The 15,265-nt window shown below is 37.5% G+C and overlaps 1 protein-coding gene across 3 annotated transcripts in view; it reads right to left on the bottom strand.

Annotated features, from left to right (window-relative positions):
• MYO1D (myosin ID) overlaps positions 1-15,265 on the bottom strand; it is a 389,795-nt gene that overhangs the window by 111,532 nt on the left and 262,998 nt on the right. The gene's annotated exons all lie outside the window — the stretch shown is intronic.

Genomic DNA, 15,265 nt, shown 5'->3' with positions numbered 1-15,265 from the left:
CAAACCCCAAGATTGAGGGCTCAGCCTATTATTTGATTGTCCCCACTGCTTGTGAGAATATCACGAATACTCCAAATGCAGAAGTTGAATATTCCCCCTTTCTCGCCATTTCCCCAAGGGGACTTTTGCAAACACTTTTTTAATTTTTTTTATTTTTAACTTTTTTTATTGTATAGTATAACATATATATAAATAAAATATATATTTATATATATTTTAAAGCAAAGAAACAAAAAAAACAATAGTTTTCAAAGCACTCTTCAACAAGTAGTTATAGGACAGATTCCAGAGTTTGTCAGGGGCTACCATATGATCCTCTCATATTTTACCTTCTAGCTGCTCCAGAATATAAGAGACTAGAGGGCTTAGATATTTTTCTTATCATCATAATAGACTTTTTTTTTCTTTTTTTGTGAAAAATAACACATATACAAAAAAGCTATAAATTCCAAAGCACAGTACCACAATTAGTTGTAGAACATATTTCAGAGTTTGACATGGGTTACAATTTCACAATTTTAGGTTTTTACTTCTACCTGCTCTAAAATACTAGAGGCTAAAAGAGATATCAATTTAATGATTCAGCATTCATATTCATTTGTTAAATTCTATCTTCTCTGTATAACTCCACATTACCTTTGATCTTTCCATCCCTCTCTTTAGGGGTGTGTGGGCTATGGTAATTCTAAATTTTTCATATTGGAAGGGTCTGTCACTAATATGGGGTAGGAAGATGAAACTATCTGATGTTCTGGAGAGGCTGGGCTAGGTTTCAGGACTTATTTGGACCAGGGATCCATCTGGAGGTTGTAGGTTTCTGGAAAGTTACTCTAGTGCATGGAACACTTGTGGAGTCTTATATATTGCCCTAGGTGTTCTTTAGAATTGATTGGAATGGTCCTGGTTGGGGGTTGGCAGGTTATCATAGGAAGGTCTATCTGAAGCTTGCGTAAGAGCAGCCTCCAGAGTGGCCTCTTGACTCTATCTGAACTCTCGCTGCCACTGACGCTTTATTAATTACACTTCTTTTCCCCCTTTTGGTCAGGATGGAATTGTTGATCTCACTGTGTCAGATCTGGATTCATTCCTGGGAGTCATCTTCCATGTCGCCAGGGAGACTTTCACTCCTGGACGTCATGTCCCATGTAGGGGGGAGGGCAATGATTTCACTTGCAGAGTTGGGCTTAGAGAGACTGAGGCCACATCTGAGCAACAAAAGAGGTCTTCCAGAAGCAACTCTTAGGCATGCCTACAGGTAGTCTAAGCTTCTCTGCTACTTACATAAGCTTCACAAGAGTAAGCTTCAGGATCGAGGGCATGGCCTATTGATTTGGGTGTCCTTAAAGTTTGACACAGTATCAGGGGATTCCCAGATGGTAAGGTTTTATAGTTCCATATTCTTTCTCCTCTCCTTCAGGGGACTTTGCCAATACTTTTTTATTATCTGCTTAATATACTCTAGGATGTTTCCAGGCATTACAATAATCTATACAGGATGAAAAGATCTCTTTCTTATTCTGTGCTCCCCGTGTTTCAATTATTCAAATGAGCTATACAGAAGGGTTGAATTAGATTATGCATTACAGAAAATTTCAGTTCCAGACCAAATAAACCTTTCTTCCTGCAAATACTTTTTAATTCACTGTTTAAATCACTCTGGGATTTACTGGGGCTCCCCTCTGGACAAACCTACAAAATCCCATGCCCTATTCAAGGTTTCATGTACTTATGATGTTCAATTAAACTGTCCATATAAGTTATATTAGGAAATGCACTAGTCAAAATATCAATTTTGTACCAAATAGACAGTTTTTGCTTTAATCTCACACAGAAGTTAGTTTTAAAATATGAATTACCATCTATTTTCAACACCCTGCAACACTGACATTCCTTTGTTCTTCCTCATGCAAAAACATTTTTTAATTTGTACATTTAGTCACTATCATTGTATATTCTAGGCATTTCTAGATTATACCATCTCAGTTTTTATTGCCTATTTTTCCTTCTGGTTTCATTTGTGGTCCCAGCCCCCCTCCCTCTATCATTCTCACATTCAGCTTCATTTGGTGTACTACCTTTATTGTGCTACAATTAGGAAGTATTGTGCTATCCATTTCTGAATTTTTACAATCAGTCCTGTTGTACAATCTCTATCCATTTAGCTCCAATTACCCGGTATCTACCATATTTTTATGTCCTAATGGCCTCTGTTCTTAACTGAAATTCTCCAAGTTCATTCTTAATGTTAGTTCCTTTATTACTGTGCTACTGAGACCACACAGTTTATGTCCTTTATTTCTAACTAATCTCATTCAGCACAACGTCCTCAAGGTCCATCCATGTTGTTACACGCTTCATAACTTTATTCCGTCTTACAGCTGTGTAATATTCTATTTAATATATATACCACAGCTTGTTGAGCCACTCATCTGTCGATGGACATTTGAGCTGATTCCACCTCTTGGCAATTGTAAATAATGCTGCTATAAACACTGGTGTGCAAATGTCCATTTGTGTTCCTGCCCTCATGTCCTCTGAATAGATACCTAGCAATGGTATTACCGGATCATACGGCAATTCTATATTTAGCTTTCTGAGGAACCACCAAACTGTCTTCCACAGTGGTTGTACCATTTGACATTCCCAGGAACAGTGGAAAAATGTGCCTCTTTCTCCATATCCTCTGCAGCACTTGTCGTTTTCTGTTTAATCGATAATGGCCATTCTGGTGGGTGTGAGATGATATCTCATTGTGGTTTTGATTTGCATATCCCTAATAGCCAGGGAAGTTGAGCATCTTTTCATGTGTCTTTTAGCCATTTGTATTTCCTCTTCTGAGAAGTGTCTGTTCATGTGTTTTGCCCATTTTGTAATTGGATTATTTGTCTTTTTTTCGTTGAGTTCAACAATCTCTTTATATATTCTGGATACTAGACCCTTAACTGACATATTGTTTCCAAATATTGACTCCCATTGTGCAGGCTGTCTTTTTACTTTCTTCACAAAGATCTTTGATGCACAGAAGTGTTTAATTTTGAGGAGTTCCCATTTATCTATTTCTTTCTTCAATTCTTGTGCTTTGGGTGTAAGATCTAGGAAACCGCCTCTTATTATAAGATTTAAAAGATATTTCTCTTCATTTTCTTCTAAAAGTTTTATGGTCTTAGATCTAATGTTTAGGTCTTCGATCCATTTGGAGTTAATTTTTGTATAGGGTGTGAGATATGGATCCTCTTTCATTCTTTTGCATACGGATATCCAGTTCTCCAAGCACCATTTATTAAAGAGACTGTTCTGTCCCAGGTGAGTTGGCTTGATTGTCTTATCAAAGATCAATTGTCCATACATGAGATGGTCTATATCTGAAGACTTTATTCAATTCCATTGGTCAGCATATCTATCTTTATGCTAGTACCATGTTGTTTCGACCACTGTAGCTTCGTAATATAAGTTTTTTTTTTTTTTAAATCAAGTTAAACATACCTCTACCATATGATTCAGAAATCTCACTCCTAGGAATTTATCCTAGAGAAATAAAAACTTATGTTTGCATAAAAACTTAGACATGAATCTTTATAGCAACTCTACTCATAATCGCCAAAAACTGGGAACAAGCTGAATATTAGAGGTGGATGGATAAACCAAGTATGATATATCTATGAACTGGAATGTTATTCCACAATAAAAAGGAATGAAACAATGTTACAAATTATTGATATGCAACAACAAAGGTAAATCTTAAAGGTATTACGCTGAGTGAAAACAGCCAGTCTCAAAAGATTAGATACTATTATGATTCCATTTTATGGCATTCTCAAGAAGAAAAAAACATAAGGTTGGAGAATAGATCAGTGGTTGTCACGGGTTGAAGTTGGAGGAAGTCTGATACAAGGGGGTCTTTTGGGGTGAAGGAAATACTTGGTATTCTAACTGTGGCAGTAGTTACACAAATGCATTTAAGACTTTCAGCTCTGTACATCAGCACCAACAGTAAAAGTAATTTTATTTATTAAGTGTAAATTAAAAAATATGGCTCATTGGTTGTTTGCATCCACAAATATTCTACTTTGGTCAAGAAAGCAGAAGCCCAAGTGATCTCTCATTCTGCTTTGTTTTTCTATTGCAGAAAATACCAAAGTGCCACCTCCTGGCCACCACAGGTGCTGTCAGTTGTCAGGCAATCAGCATTGACAGAGTATCTACCGGGGGCAAAGCAGAATGCTAGGCAGTCTGGGATGGGGATGAATACCAGAGATGCCGAAGACAGAACCTCTATTCTTGGGGTATTCATAATTCAGATACATGAGTGGGACAGATAAATATCAAACTAAAGACCGCCTTAACAATTCAGAGATCTGGAAGGCCATTTGGGTCAGTGCTCACATTTTATAGATAAGGAAATCGAGGCTCAAAGAGATTGGGCGATTTGCAGACCTGGGAACTAGAACACAGGTTTACAGAGTGACGCAATCCTGTGTCCTTTTTATCACACCATGCTTTTTCAAATATGAACATGTACAAATGAACCTAAGCTGTGTAAATATTCCTAAATGTCAGCTGAATATATTTTCATAGGAGGTGAGTTCTTAGGTTGATTTTAAAGAATGCTTAATGGAAATGAGGAAAAATATGCAAGGAGATAGAAATTATTTCTTAAATATATGTAGATCATGGGTTTTCTGAGGCCACTGGTAAGAGAATATATCAGCTTCTCTGCCACTTAGATGTACCATATCCAGATAATTCTTATATGATAAAATTGAAATACCATTTTCATTTAAAAAACAAAACATTCCATGCCTATGATACGTCACTCTCATTTGATCTGATGCAAATTTGAAAATTGGATTTAATGCAGCATTTCACAGAAGAGTTTGATTAAATCCTAATAAAATAAGAATTCTAACAGCAGTAACTGCCAGTGCATCCTAGGAGTATTTGCTGCAGGGATTCAGGGAAAAAAGACAGACACAACAACCAAGGCAGAAAGCTATCGAGATGCTGCTGGGCCGGAAGTGAGGAGCCTATAAATACTTTTCTCAGAATAGGGGTATCTCTTCCTCCTTTCTCTATTCCACCCTGTCTGGGTGACTTCACCCTGCTGTGGGCTGGAATTCTTCATGAGTATGCTCAGGCCTGTGAGATTGCCAGAAGCCCAGAAGAAACATCACCTAACTTGCTATGCTACAAATCATGAAAGATTAACTCCCGGTTGTTACAAAGCCAGCACAAACAGTTAACGTCAAAATTCCTTAGTTTGTTCTGGGAGACAGGGTGGTGTAGAAGAGAAAAGCAGTGGACTTAAACGATGACCTGTGTGCTAAATGCAACTCTGCCATGTCATCTTGAGCAAACTAACTTCTTGGGGCATCTGCTTCCTTTCTTCAAAATATGGACGATACTTGTTTACCTCATGGGATTGTTGTAAGGATCAATAGTAGCGTCTCTGAGGTATAAAAAGATAAATAAGCAAAATCCTTCTGTCTTCAAGGGATTTAGACTCTAAGTTAACATATGACAGGAATAAACAGGTAAGTATTTGGGAAAACCTTAAACGGAAGGGGATAGTTCAGTTAGGGAACGGGTCACTGTCTCGGTTTTCCACAGGCAGCCACACATGTAAATAAGTTTCTCTGAACAACAGTGAAAACTCCTTATCAAGACTCATCCCTGTTAGTTGCCTTATTTCTCATAATCTACTTTCTCCCAGTCTGTGGCTAGTCTTTTCATTCTCCTAACAGTGTCTTTAGAAGAACAGAAGTTTTAAAGCGTAAGGAAGATTGAAAAATAAGAAATGCAAAACTCAGCTTATTAACAGGTCACATTTATGTATCTGTTGTGTTTTTTTAACTAGAATTATCTCCTTGCAGTCAGGCTCAATGGCTTTCACTTTTTCAAAGGCAAATACAAAATTATGCCTTTGTATTGTATTTTGTTTAACTTTTAAAAATTGTATAATATAACATATATATAAAGCAAAGAAAGAAAAAAGCAGTATTTTTCAAAGCACTCTTCAACAAGTAGTTACAGGACATGTCCCAGAGCTTGTCATGAGCTCCCTTATCATCATCTCAGATTTTTCCTTCTAGCTGCTCCAAGAACATAGGAGGCTAGAAGGAGTAAATATTTCTTTATCATCACAATAGATTTTTTCTTTTGTGTGAAAAAATAACATATATGCAAAAAAGCAATAAATTTCAAAGCACAGCACAACAACTAGTTGCAGAACAGATTTCAGAGTTTGGAATGGGATACAATTCCACAATATTAGATTTTTACTTCTAGTTGCTCTAAGATACTGGAGACTGAAAAATATCAGTATAATTATTCAGCAATCGTATTCATTTGTTACACCCTACCTTCTCTGTATAACTCCACCATCACCTTTGATCTTTCTATCCCACTACTAGGGGTATTTGGGCTACGGCCATTCTAACTTTTCTCATTGACAGCTGGAATGTGCTGTCAATAATATGGGGTAGGGAGATGGAACTAACTCATGTTCTGGAGAGGCTGGGCCTCTAGGTTTCAGGACTTATCTGGTCCAGGGACGTATCTGGAGGTTGTAGTTTTCTCAAAAGTTACGCTAGAATATGGAACCTTTGTAGAATCTTATATCATGCCCTAGGTATTCTTTAGGATTGGCTGGAATGGTTTTGGTTGGGGTTTGGCAAGTTATGACAGGTAGTAATGTCTGACTGAAGCTTGCATTCGAGTGACATCCAGAGCAGCCTCTTGACTCTATTTGAAGCATTTGCATTGTTTCTCTTCTACAATACCACAAATATCTGAAGCAATATTCATTTCTAAGTAAGCAGGTATATACTCAAATGTATATAATTTCATCACTATAATACTGCTTTTAATTTTTTTTTAACCACCCAATAATCTTTAGCAGCAAAGCATTCTGGATAAAGGAGAGAACAGACTTCCTTCACTTTATAAACATATCATAAGACTTAAAGAAAACACCATGGGTGATCATGGAGACTTTTGTCTGGATCTTTTAATGAAATTTTTAAATGACAGAGAATACGTACGGTAATGGATACCTTCTGGCTCTTTTTATTTTTGCAAACAGCAGTTAAAAAAAGAACTAACTGGAAACTAAAGAATGCAACCCTCCTTCCACCAAAAATCTCATTGTTAGGTGCAACCTAACCCATCAGTCAAATAGGATTTTTAAAAATTTAGGTATAATTTATGTACAGTAAAATTCACATATTTTAAGCGTATGGGTGGGTGAGTTTTGACACCCAAATCAAGATACAGAACATTTTCAACATGCCAGAGAGTTCCCTCTGATTGTTCTTTTTAAATCTTAATTTTATATCTACATGTCAAATTCACTTAAAAACTTTTGAGAGCTAACGAGATTAGACCATTACTTAGATAAGTCTGGAAACACTTGTAGGGTCCACCTGTATGTAGTAAGGACAAATTCACAAAATAACAAATTTTTCCCTATTCTTTCTGTTTTCATGGGTTATGCCAATTACGATTATGAGCATTTTACAAAAAAGACATTTAATCTTTGAAGGTGACATATTACTCAACCACCATAATGGTGATCTTAAAAGGACTATTTAAATTCTCACAGTAATAGAATATAGGTTTATTTAAAATTGCTTGAACTATATGGGTTGGAACTTAAAATATTTTTGTTGTGTACATAGTTTTTTTATATCCCTGTGATAGAATTTAACATCATTTGATTTCTCTTACTGGACAGAAAATTCATGGTTCTCATTTCTAGTTTTCAATAATTAAAAAAAAATGTTAGTGTTATAAAACTAGAGTTGTTTTAAAAATATATTTTTATTGAGAAATATCCACACACATATTATACAATCAGTGGCTCACAATATCATCACAGTTGTGTATTCTTCATCATGATCATTTTTAGAACATTTGTATCACTCCAAAAAAAGAAATAAAAAGAACAAAAAAGAACTGATACAACCCATACCCCATACCCCGCCCTCTCATTGACCTACAGTATTTCAATCTACCCAATTTTCACCCTTTATCTCCCCCTATTATTTATTTATTTACTCATCTGTCCATACCCCAGATAAAAGGAGCATCACATACAAGGCTTTCACAATCTCACATTGTAAAAACTACACAGTTCTACAGTCTTCTTCAAGAATCAAGGCTACTGGAACACAGTTCAACAGTTTCAGGCACTTCTGTTTAGCCACTCCAATACACAATAAAGGGGTTATCTATATAATGTGTAAGAATAACCTCTCGGAGAACCTCTCGACTCTGTTTGAAATCTCTCAGCCACTGAGATTTAATTTTTGTCTTCTTTCTCTCTTTCCCTTTTTGGTCAAGAAGGTTTTGCAGTCCCTTGATGCTGGGTCCCAGCTCACACCCGGGAGTCATAGACCTATGGTTGTTGAATCAGATTCACTCTCATTTCATTTCACTTACACTGTAGGGCAAGAACTAGCACCAACTATATGTCTAGATTTGCAAACTGTATCTTCAGCTATACTACCATAAGGTCAGAGGATGGGGTTAATGCTCCACCAAAGTCCAGTGTAACTATTTGTCATTTTGCTTATCATTTTTGCTTCATATTGTTCTCCCCCCCCCCCCCCCGTTCCTGTATCTTTATGTCTTGGAGTGCTTGCATGCATACTTGGTCAATGAAAACTGTGGTGCCTATAAGTGCAAAATCCCAAACAATAGATCAAGAAGCTACAGATTTCTGGAAATGTGTGAATCTCAGGAAAAGGATCAGGCATTTTACGACAGAAGACTCTAATGATCTAGTAGGCCATGAGCTCTTTGTTACTTTAAAAGAGTTAATCTTTTAAAATGACATTCAACTCCTTTAAAACCATCAAGGACCAACTAGGGAGGAGAATCTATGTCTTTTTTCATATCTAGTTTTCACTCTGGGGCCTCTTCATTCCAGATTACTTCTAGTAAATAGCAACCCGATAGTCTTCTTGAATGGGAGAAGTTTTCTTCCCATCGTTGGTCATTGCTCTCCATATTTACCTCTAAAGACTTTATTAATGCAGTTCCCCTCATCACTACTCCCCACCAAAGATTTGCTTAATGACCTAAAAGCATTCATGGAATTGTGACCACTTCATTTCTTCAGGTATCTGCTTGTATTTTGATATACCCACTTGGCTTTTGGGATTTACTATCCTGTACTTCTCTGATTTGACTGTAGAGTTATAATATTTATACTCTTCTGATCTCAATTAAAAAACTGATTTGGCTGCTCAGCGATGGAGCACATTCTATTTTGTTTTCCACCCAGAAACTTGGAAGACAGATGCTGTAGCTTTTTGCAGGATGCCTGGTGACTGAATTTACTTCTCACTTTGTCTTTGTCCTTTCTCCACGTCAGTCCCCCCCACTCCCCTTGTTCTCTTTCTCTTGTTCCAACTCGCTGTAAGTCAGAAATCTTAACAGTGCAGATTCACCATGGAAATAATGTATGGTGTGGGATAATCGAGAGTTTATCCCTTTATAAACCATCACCTGAAAGCAACAAAGTGCTTGCACCACTATGTAAAAAGGTTGATTAACCTGAGGTAGCTAGGCTGTGAAGAAGCCAAGCCTCTCACGGAGGCCCTGTCCTCCAGCCCCGATGCTAGACATGTAAGTGTATAAGACTTCAGGTTATTTCAATCCTTAGCTGTTGGGGCACCACCCAGCCTTTGAGTATTCCCAACTGAGGCCCAGACATTGTCGAGTAGAAGCAAACTGCCTGCCCTCCCATGCCTGTTTTAAATTCCTGACATACTGAATCCATGAGTATAATAAAATGGTTGTTGTTTTACCCTACTAACTGTGGGGCTACTTGTTATGTAGCAATAGTAGCCAGAATAAAAATTTGGAATGAGGAGTTGGGTGCTGCTGTAATAAAAATCCTAAAACAACCAGCACTGCTTTGGTAAGTGGGTGGAAGCTGAAAGGGCCTTGAAGAGACGCTTAGTGAGATCATCACAGGCCTCAAGGAGGCTGTCAGTGAGGGACTGGAGGAAAGTAAGGAAATAGCATTTCAAGCTGGAGGAGGGAGGACCTGGGTTATGAAGTGGCAGGAAATTTGACAGCACTGTTGCCTCTAAAAAGGTAGAAAATAGAGAATGTACCGAATAGACCCGATGATCTACATAAACGATTTCCAGACGGAATACTGAAAGCGTCAACTGCTTCTTCTTGCTGACTGGGATAAGATGTGAGAGAAGAGATCTTAATAAAGAACAGTTCAACTTTCATGCAAAATTTAGAGGAAATATAAAGGAGACAGTATTGCCTGGGTTTGAAAATAAAACTGTTTCTTATTCCCAGCTTCTTTGTGGCAAATGATTCTCAAATTAAGAAATGATCAAATCCAGAGTGGGGTGGTAAAATCCTTGGTTAAAACTTCAGAAAGATCTAAGGCAGGGCTTCACAGAATCTTTCTGACAGACTAAAGGCTCTCTATTAGATACCTTGCAAATTCTAACAAACAGTAGGGTTTCTAGGACCCTTAAAGACCTGGTCCCACATTCACAGAGAGCATGAGGTAGAGGAAGGCTTATCTTGCAGAGATTTTTGGATGTGCTTTTGTCTAATGGAGTACATTATACACTGATGCATAGTAAGTCCACCAAGATTTTAAAGGAATTGTATCAGAGTTGGCTGAAAAGGTAATAGCATTTATAAAACAAAAACAGACGTTTGGACTTCCAATCTCTGCAGCCAGGAAGCAGGCTAACAAGGCTGTTTAGTTGCAAACACAGGTGGCCAGTGACTTGTCTATTTAGTTCACAGGTCTTCAGGTTAAAGGAGTTCTACCTGAGGAATTACACCTGGACTGATTCAGATGATGAGATTCTGGACCTCAAGAAACTTTGGGGGCATCTTGGGAGGGGGTGAGTGTATTTTGATGCCAGAATAATGTAAATAACTTTTTTGTGTACCCATTTTTTTTAAAATTTACCTAGTTTTCTATAACAAACATTACTTAATATGTAAAAAAGGCTGATGTTCCTTAAAATATTCAAATAACACAGAAACATTTAAAGTAAAAACAGAACGCTACTGTTTTAGTTTCCTAGGCTCCTGAAAAAAAAGATACCATGAAATGGGTTGGCTTAACAATGGGAATTTATTAGCTTACAGTTTTGAAGTCAAGAAAATATCCAAGTCAAGGCATCACCAAGGCAATGCTATCTTCCTGAAGGCTGATCCTAGGCTCCTCTGCCACGTGGCACGGCACATGGCAGTGTCTGCTGGTTTCTCCCTTTTCTCCTGGGTTTCATTGCTTTGAGCTTTTTTTTTTAAATTTTTATTAATAAAACCAATCAACATACAATATGAACATTATTTTTTCATCACTAGTTATATATTCATCATCATGATCATTTCTTGGAACATTTGTATCATTTCAGAAAAAGAAATAAAAAGAAAACAGAAGGAAAAATTCATACATACCATACTCCTTACCCTCCCTTGCATTGATCACTAGCATTTCAATCTGCTAAATTTATTTTAACATTTGTTCCCCTTATTATTCATTTATTTTTAATCCATATGTTTTACTCATCTGTCCATCAGGTAGATAAAAGAAGCATCAGACACAAGGTTTTCACAATCACACAGTCACATTGCGAAAACTCTATCATTATACAATCATCGTTAGTGAACATGGCTACTGGAACACAGCTCTACATTTTCAGGCAGTTCCCTCCAGTCTCTCTGTTATGCCTTAACTAAAAAGGTGATATCTGTTTCATGCATAAGAATAACCTCCAGGATAACCTCTTGATTCTGTTTGGAATCTCTCAGCCATTGACACTTTATTTTGTCTCATTTCTCTCTTCCCCCTTTCAGTCAAGGTTTTCTCAATCCCTTGATGCTGAGTCCCAGCTCATTCTAGGATTTCTGTCCCACGTTGCCAGGAAGGTCCATACCCCTGGGAGTCATGTCCCACATAGAGAGGGGCAGGGCAGTGAGTTTGTTTGTTGTGTTGGCTGAGAGAGAGAGGTCACATCTGAACAAAAGAAGAGGTTCTCTTGGGGGTGACTCTTAGGCCTAATTTTAAGTAGGTTTAGCCCATCCTTTGCGGGGTTAAGTTTCATATGAACAAACCCCAAGGTTGGGGGCTTAGCCTATTGCTTTGGTTGTAATAGGTTGCTTGCGAGGATATCAAGAGTTCTCCACTTGGGGCAGTTGAATTTTCCCCCTTTCTCACCATTCCCCCAAGGGGATTTTGCAAAGGGGACTTTTTTACTCACTGTTCAAATCCTTCTGGGATTAACTGAGGCATCACTCTGGACAAACCTACAAAATTTCATGCTCTACTCAAGGTTCCATGTACTTACTTACGGTGTTCAATTAAGCTGTCTACTTAAGTTATATTAGGAACTGCACTAGTCAAAATATAAATTTTGTACCAAAAAAACATTTTTTGTTTTAGTCTCACACATAACTTTAAGTTTTAAAATATTAATTACCATCTATTTCAACACCCTGCATTATTGACATTCCTTCGTTCTTCCTCATGCAAAACATTTTTAAATTTGTACATTTAGTCACTATCATTACACACTCTAGGCACTACAAGATTATACCATCTCAGTCTTTATCATATCTTTCCTTCTGATTTCATTTGTGTCCCCAGGCCTCCTCCCTCTATCATTCTCACATTCAGCTTCATTCAGTATTCGAACACTATTGTATCACAGTTACGTAGTATTGTGCTACTAATTTCTGAATTTTTATAATCAGTCCCGTTGCACAATCTGTATCCCTTCAGTTCCATGTAAATAACTTTTGACCAGAGCGTAGACTGTGACAGTTTTAAAACATGTTCATAAATTGTTTGATACACTTCCCATTGATAAATAGGGGTCTATGTCCCCTCCCCTTCAATGCATGCTGGCCAAAGTATTTGCTTTTTTTTTTTAACATGGGCAGGTACCGGAACTCAAACCCAGGTCTCTGGCATAGCAGGCAAGAACTTTGTCACTGTACCATCACTGCCCGCCCAAGAGTATTTGCTTTTAATGAAATAATGCAACAGAAGTGATACTGCTTGACTTCCAAGGCTAGATAATAAAAGGTGATGCAGCTTCTACCTTGCTCCGTGGGACACTCAAGCATTGAGCCCTAGGCTACCTTATAAGAAGTCTCACTACCCCGAGGCCACCATGCTGTGAGAAAGCTTCTCCAAAAGGCCTCAGATGGTGCTCCCTTCAGCAGCACATACACAAAAGGCCTCAGATGGCTCTCCAGTCGGCAATTCTAGCCTTCAAGTCCTCCCAGCCCATGTAAATGATTCTAATCCCAGTACCTGAGTCATCTCCAACCTTTGAGTGTTCCTAGCTGAGACCTCAGATACTGGAGAGTAGAGACAAGCTATTTGTTTTGCCCTTTCTGAATTCTTGACCTAAAGAATCCATGACTATAACATAGCTGTGTTTGTAACTTTGGGTTGTTTGCTATGTAGCAGTAGTGACCAGAACATAAAGAAATCTTAATTTTGTAGATTCATCATAGAAAGAATGCATAACCTGGGATAACTAAGAGTTCAGAAACATACGTCACTCACAACAAATTTTTTTTTTTATTTTAACATGTTGAATGAGCCTTTTTAAAAACAACTACATTTTAGAACTGATTTCCACCTTCATTAAACAGAATGAAATTATTCTTTTACTTTCTTAAGGATTCAGAGTGATTATAGTGAACAGTAACTTGTAAATTAAATGCTTTAAATAGAAGCATCTTCAGTGCCACTGGAGTCCATTTGACCGTACCCCTGGACCACATGCTCCAAAAATCACACTGGTATGTGTGAGCCACAGAATGTGTCAATGATGAAATAAAACCTATTGTACAAAATACGAACTTTTAGAAATAAGATAAAAATAGTCTTAAATCTAGTATAATTGACTTTATTTATACACAAGCACCCGGTTATAAGCCTCGAACTATTCATCTTTATTATTCAGGTCAATAAAGATAATTGTAATCAACTGATTAAAAGGGCTAAGTTTACACCATTGATTGAAAAGGGCTTTCAACCCTACATTTTAACAGTATGATGAAAGCAACTCAGTAAAATTCAATAAGTTTCCAACACTAATCTACCTAGTTGCACTGAATAAATGACATCTCTGTATTCAACTTCAATTTCCTCCAAGTTCTCCACATCCTGATGCGGATCAAAGGCACCATCAAGAAGAAAATTTATAACCTAGATAATGTCCTCATAGCAAATGAATTTTGTCCTTCACGATATTAATATAAATTCCTCTAGAGAGTGGCCCACAGGCGGGAGGCCCTGCCACAATCTCCTCTGTTAATTTAAATGTCGAACCATTTTTGCTTTTAGTTGCAAGTGGCAACTAAATTGGACTTTTTCATACTTATACTAAATTTATCACATTCTTTACTAGAAGGTGGTTACAACCTACTACTTCATGGGTGTCAGTCAAATGGGTTATTGTTTTCTTTAGCAAAAAATCTCAGTCAGGTCTGCAGTCAGGCCTGCTGGAGACCCCTCTCCTAGTAAACTGGCAGTTCAAGTTATGAGGTTGCCTTGCAGCTTGGAATTCAGTGGCTTCATAAAAAATTGAATTTTAATTCCAAAAAGACTATTCTAAGGAAATAGCTCCCAGAAATTTCTTAAACAAGTTTTTAAATACCAAGCTACCTGGGGGATTAACCTAAATCTCTTCTGAGTCTTTCCATACTTTCAGTTTTCATATATTACAACTATCAGCATGCTTGCCGGTAAGAGACCAACTCCCTTTTGCTTGCTTGTTTGTTTTTTGGGAAGTGCATGGACTAGGAATCGAACCCAGGTCTCCCACTTGGCAGGTGAGAATTCTACCAGAGAACCACACTTGCATCCCTGCACCACTCCCTTTTAAGTACTGCTTCAGATTTATTGCCGTGGACGTGGAAACCAGATAGCAATCAAATTTGTCACAAGTGTACATGAAGCATGAGAAATGGGCTAGAAGATGCTCCTTTAGAAAGAGCATGCAAAGATTATTCCACTAACTTTGTGACATCTACTTTTACTATTCAGATGATGCAAAAATCTGCCCCTCTCACTTCTACCCTAATGTCCCCTATGGTTCCTTAAGGCCAATGGCTCTCAACTGTGGCTGCATATTCGAATTGTTGTGGATACTCTGATTTCTTTGGTCTGGGATTTGACAGGGCATCTACAGTTTTTAAAAGTTACACAAGTGATTATGATTGCATACAGCCACTGATTTAGGTAAAACTATTA

The sequence above is a fragment of the Tamandua tetradactyla genome, chromosome 6 (assembly GCF_023851605.1).
Source record: "Tamandua tetradactyla isolate mTamTet1 chromosome 6, mTamTet1.pri, whole genome shotgun sequence".
NCBI classification, from domain to species: domain Eukaryota; kingdom Metazoa; phylum Chordata; class Mammalia; order Pilosa; family Myrmecophagidae; genus Tamandua; species Tamandua tetradactyla.
Note: the sequence above shows the minus strand (reverse complement) of the source record. Positions and strands in the feature narration are given on the sequence as shown.